Source organism: Dreissena polymorpha, chromosome 9, assembly GCF_020536995.1.
Source record: "Dreissena polymorpha isolate Duluth1 chromosome 9, UMN_Dpol_1.0, whole genome shotgun sequence".
In the NCBI taxonomy this organism is placed as follows: Eukaryota; Metazoa; Mollusca; class Bivalvia; order Myida; family Dreissenidae; genus Dreissena; species Dreissena polymorpha.
The window spans coordinates 76,245,569-76,251,621 of NC_068363.1; the positions used below are offsets into that span (position 1 = coordinate 76,245,569).

The following is a 6,053-nucleotide window of genomic DNA, read 5'->3' on the forward strand; positions in this document are numbered from 1 at the left end:
TTACTGTTTCCTCACGAATATCATAACTACAACGAAAATTTGCGAATCTGAAACAATTTTGTTTAATTTTGTCAATTTACCAAAACGTGAACAGGTCCATTTAAAACAACTTTCGAAAAAAGCTACGTGATTGACAGCAAATACACAGTAAAAATCTGGTTTAAAACTGGATAACATGATACTTTATTTAATTCATATTTAGTACAGAAAACTCATCATGGAATGGGCGACAAGCTGAGTTCGTGACGCCGCCGGCGTCGGCTTTGACGTCATATAGCACGAGGCACTGGTCTCACCGGCGAACGCGAAGAAGGTCGAGCCCGAACAGCAGTTGAAGGCTATAGAGGACTTCCTGTACCAGGACCATGACATCCTGCTGTGCAGCTATCCTAAAATTGGTGGGTAAATTTGTGTTATATATGAGTCTCGCTCTGGGAAAATAGGGTTTAGATCATGAGCGTAAAATATCGTACCGGATAAGCCTGTACCGTTCGCTAATGGAATATGGAAGGATGCACATTATCAAATACGAACGGTCTTATAATAATAGAATAATATATAATCAAAGGATTTCTTACAAAATGTATCGATTGTGTCTTTTTATTAATCTTAACCTGAATTTCATAAAGTTTAAAGTTAATATGCAAATTTATCAAATAGGATTAGTTTTAGCCTATTACTTTTTGCTCGATTGCATCGAAAGTCTTAGGCTTATTAGATCATTCATTCCTTATTTTATACGACACTTTGCGTAAAATGGCCTAGTAGGATTTGAGTCTTGATCACAATATTATGCTTTACATGGTATACGGGCGTTTTAAATGTGATAATTTCGTGTAGAAAAGATTTTGAACTTAAGACGATCGTGTTTTTAAAATGATGGTTTATTTTGGAAATGTAAAAAACTAAAACTTTGGAGAATACGGGAATCGATCCCGTTACCTCTCACATGCTAAGCGAGCGCTCTACCACTTGAGCTAATTCCCCGACACATTTAAATACATACATATGTATGAACTATTACTATGCGATAACATTATCTTCAACAGTGAGAGTATATTAAATTAAATACATTTATGCTTATAATTTATATAGCGATTGATAAAATTTACTATTTCGATGCGTGATCAATAAACGAATATATATTTTTTTCACCTTATTTCATAGCAAGGAGTGTTATTTTGCTTGTTTGAATAAGCATAATACATACACTCATTTTTTAATCTATAACAATTTTTGGTGAAGTTTGTCATTTTGCCAAACTGTGCACAAAGAACTGTACACAATCAGCACGAAGTGTTAATTATTTGCGAAGAATTAAGCCTTCTTTATGTCGGTAAAGAAAGAGAAATTTGTCACCAAAATGTTACCATGGTTAATTTAACACACATTTTTTTGTTTAAATAGACAAGACAGAGCACCATTTACACATGTACGCGATACATTCTGAGTAAATGTGTTCTTGCTTATATCGCGTTACTATATATTCTTCCGAATATAGGTTGCATTGGTTCAACAACCTTGTACACTTCCTCGTGCATCCGGGACCGGTCAATGACATTATGTCGGTGTCCCCTAAGAACCTGGACCTGTTGCCAGTCGAGATGGTGGCGCAGCAAACTCCTCCCAGAATCATTCTTTCTCATCTCGGACCGTCCTGGTTGCCCACCGATCATCTCCAAAATGGCGACAAAATCATTCTTATCGCGCGCAATCCACTTCACACTATGGTCGCTAATAATTACCACGTGAAGAAACACGAGATATTTGACCGAACAGAGATGGAATGGGGCGCATCCTTCAAATTTTGGATTGACTGAAAGAGTTTACGAGATTTATCATATTTCTGTGCTTTATGTATTTTTTTAATATGCGAAAATTGTCATGTACACAGATTCCGTAAATCTACAACACGTTGCTTACTTAATTAGGAAACGAGTGCCTTTATATAGTTTTTTTATAAAGTAAACAATTTACCTATTTGCAGGTAAATACACAATGACAATGATTATTCGTATGCAGTCTTAATTTTAAATATTCAACCAATGAAAAACGAAGTTTAAATGTTCCAAGATTTCTAATAGGTTAATAATATAAGGTTAATCGAACTACGTTTTAGATGGATTACTTTCATAGTCGTTAGACCAAACTTGCAGAGTTGTTAAGACATATCAAATAATTATCAACTGGTAACATGTCTTTTAATACCTCCGGGCAACTATTTAATTATTTCTGTTCCTGGAAGAAATTCATCGCTGAACAAAAACCGAACGTTCTCGTAGTCCATTACGAAAATATGATCTTGGTAAGTTATAAACATGTATCTTTAAGAAAGTATTCGAGGACCAGGGCTTTATCATAAACAGACATTTCAACACATTCTCGTTGTTTATGACAGAATGGCGTCTCGGAGCTGCGATGTAATTCGGACTTCTTACAAGTCACAAACTCTGACGAGCGGCTAAAACAGATACAAGAAGGGTAGGTGAACCCTTTAGGAAGTCTCTATAGTTTCAAAGGCCTTTTTGAGACAGTATTTCTGTCAAGCTCATATGGGGATTGTTTTTTTTCGGTCGCTGTAGACCGGGCTTGGCTTTGGGGCTGGTTTCACCGTCTTTATGAGGCAGTATTTCTGTCAAGCTTATATCCGGCTGGTTTAGCGTGCTCTTCTTTGGCCGCTGTTGACCGGTAGTGGTATTAACTGGGGCTGGTTTCACCATATACCGGTACCGTTTGTATCAACAAACACAGTTAACGAGGTCTAGTGACTCAATTTATTCCACCTTTCCAATATGAGGTTTCATTAAATAACGACTATTCGCAACATATACTATCCTTTCTACTTCATGGTAAAATTTATAAATAATTAAACGCCGCCGTCCTTAAAAAATATTTATCGTATGCTCAAATGGTATTTCGTTTAATAGAACATATTCTATTATGCAAATTTTCGAAAGCGCTGGGTGCGAATGAAATATATTTTTAACCGTACGCCTACAACGAACATAGTGTACTTACTGATAAATGTAAAAATCCACAAGACTTATCAACTTGCCTGGGTGAGTCATGTAAAATATCGAATATAAAATATATTTTTATAAACAACTGGTAGCAAGATGAGTTGCAGATAATTGGTCAGTTACCACATTTTAACTAACTCTTTTGACCAGTTAATTCTTTTCAGCTCAATTCAACAGTGAAAAATGCCCATAATATCACTTTAATATACGAGATGTAGATATACAACTATTTCTATACCTAAGATACATTAGTACAAACTATTTTATAAATATGTATCACGTTACATTGTCTGCTTGTGTTGTTGTTCTCATAGCTTTGAGATTCACCCGATATCGATTCCACTTCTTGGATATCGATTAACTGTTCGCGTTTCGTTTTGACTGATCCATTGTAAATGTTCAGAATAAAACCTGATTAAGTAGCGTCATGACTGCCAGGGCATATTTTTTCACAAGATGGCTTATGCTCAAAGGAGCTCTTGCAGAAATGCTTTTCTTTGCTCGCTTTTTGGGTGAAAATACTTTATAACCTGATGAACGAAATTGTGACTTAATGGGCGTTAGCACAGGTGTAATTTGTTGCAGACAAACTCTTGTGGGACATTCAGTTGATGAAATGCGTTTTGGTGTATCTAATCGTATTGTTTGCGATGGTATGGAGCGCTTTCTTTTCAAACGATGAAGCGATAGACTTGCCTTTTGGCGCATTCTGAAATAACAAAACAGCTATATATATAACAGACATCTAATTATACCAATTTATTTGATGACATCAATATTTTATCTTCATAAAAATATTTATATATCGATTACTACATATAATATGTAATTCAAACTAACATTTACAATATATTATTGAAGCTTGACAAAGCTTCACCACAAGCTCAGAGCTGCCACTGTTTCGAGTCGAGAGTAATATTGTTAATAAGCACTCATTAAGCATGCACCGAGTATGTAAAAAGAAATGTTAAGGACATATCACTTCCTGAAATGGTAAGAAGTGGGTGGGGTAATGTTAAAGAATAATTCCTTATAAAAGCATTTTATATTAAGTTTGGAGCAATATGCATACTAAACATAGCATATACTTCAGTAATTCATGAACCAGTTGTATTGAAATCTTTCAAAAATAGTAAATAATTACATATTTTCATCTTAAAAACCACTCTCTTCCTGGGCGACCAAAGTCCTTATTTTCTTATTTTCTTCATAAATCCACTGTAACCAGCTGGAACATGCACCACTGTAGAACAAAGTGTTAGAGTATTATTAAATATAACACACTAGAAACACTGAAAAAACATCCTTTTTTGTAAGAAAAATTGTAAACAACTGGAGTAAAAAAATAGTACACTTGAACAAGTATGGTGGGCCAGAAATCATAATTTACACACAAGAAAATAAAAGATACAGAAATATTGAAAACATTTTAATAAAATATCTTTAATGTTATAGTGTATATTAATTATATATGAATAATGATATATAAATGTGTTTGTTAAAGTGATGGTATACACATTTTCAAAAGTTTATAATAAAATTTATATTTATCATTTCTGGTCAACCATACTTTTTTTTTCTTTTTTTGGACTCCAGTTGTTGACATTTTTCCTACAAAAAAGGATGGTTTTTCAATGTTTCTAGTGTGTTATATTTAATAATACTCTAACAGGAGCGCAAAACTAAATGAAAGAGGAGTGCAGTGAAAAAAGAACGATGCAGGCAATAAAGGATAGATGCATTAAACAAAAGGGTAGAGAACAAGTAAGCTATGTCGTGGGAACGACTTACTAAGTATATTATAAGTGCAGTAAATACATCTTGCACATAGTGCCTTATGCTCACTTATGCTAACCATCAAGTCATGTCGTATATACAACTTGCTTAGGCCATACTAATCACTCAGCAAGTCTTTCACTTATGATAAATACAAGCTTAAACATAATTTATCCTATTACCAGATGAAAATCGATAGAATAACAACGATCGTATAAACATGAGCTTTATACTATCGCTATTTTCAGGGTATTTTCCGATTGCTATTTATAGACGGAACTACTTTTTAACCTCATTCATAAAGTTTATGTGAAAGTAATATTTTCAACGATCTCATCTATAGGCATAAAAAATAATGGATTTATAATTATTATCAATTCAGAATGTTATTAAATTATACGAAATAAAGAAATAAATAATATAATAAAACGTTTGTTTTCTTGTTATATATTTATTTTCATTTATTTATGCTGTACATATTCTGCACTAGAATTGCTGTTTGCAAAAGAACAAAAATCAACAGTGCCCCGAAAATAATATAGAGCTATCGTTATTGATTTATTGTTATTGATATAAATTAGCGTTGTTTCGTTTTCAACACAATATTATGAGTGGCATATGTAACACAGGTTGTTTGTTCGATAAAACGTTTGCTATCTCACGGACTACTTTGTTATAAAATCTACGCGGAATGACTCACTCGGGTTTGCCAACTTCCGAAGAATAAAATTGTCAAAAACTGCGATATTTAATGTTTATTAATGAAAAATGGGAGGAAATAATAGGATAAATAGAATATTATGTGAGTTTGGGATAAAGATCAAGTTTATCATGCTCGGCTCGAACCATGCTAGCGCTCGGCAAGCCTCGCGCTACCATGGTTCGAAACCTCGCATGATAAACTTGCATGGGAAAAGACAACAAAATTTATTCTTTATTTACTTAATAATTAATTTATTATTAATTTTATTTACTTTTATATGCTCTTGTAAATATCAGAAGTCTTAATTGAACATACAGAAAATATATGTAAAATGTGCCATGTTTATGCCAGGCTTGTCTATATATATGCGGAAAAGGGGTTTAATGCATGTGCTTGTGTTGTTTTTATTCTAAAATTGTGTTGTGGTATTTTTTTTTATATTTAATAAACCAACTGAAAAAAGACAGTATTAAAGAAGATATATATATATATATATATAGGTCGCCAGGTCGTTTCTTATAAAAACATTGATAGCACTAGAGTCCACTTTCTAT

The 6,053-nt window shown here is 33.3% G+C and overlaps 1 non-coding gene across 1 annotated transcript; it reads right to left on the bottom strand.

The window, feature by feature from the left end:
- Positions 1-914: 914 nt before the first annotated feature.
- On the bottom strand, positions 915-987 carry Trnaa-agc (transfer RNA alanine (anticodon AGC)). Its single transcript has one exon. It is a non-coding gene; the product is annotated as a tRNA-Ala (tRNA).
- Between the last annotated feature and the right edge of the window lie 5,066 nt (positions 988-6,053).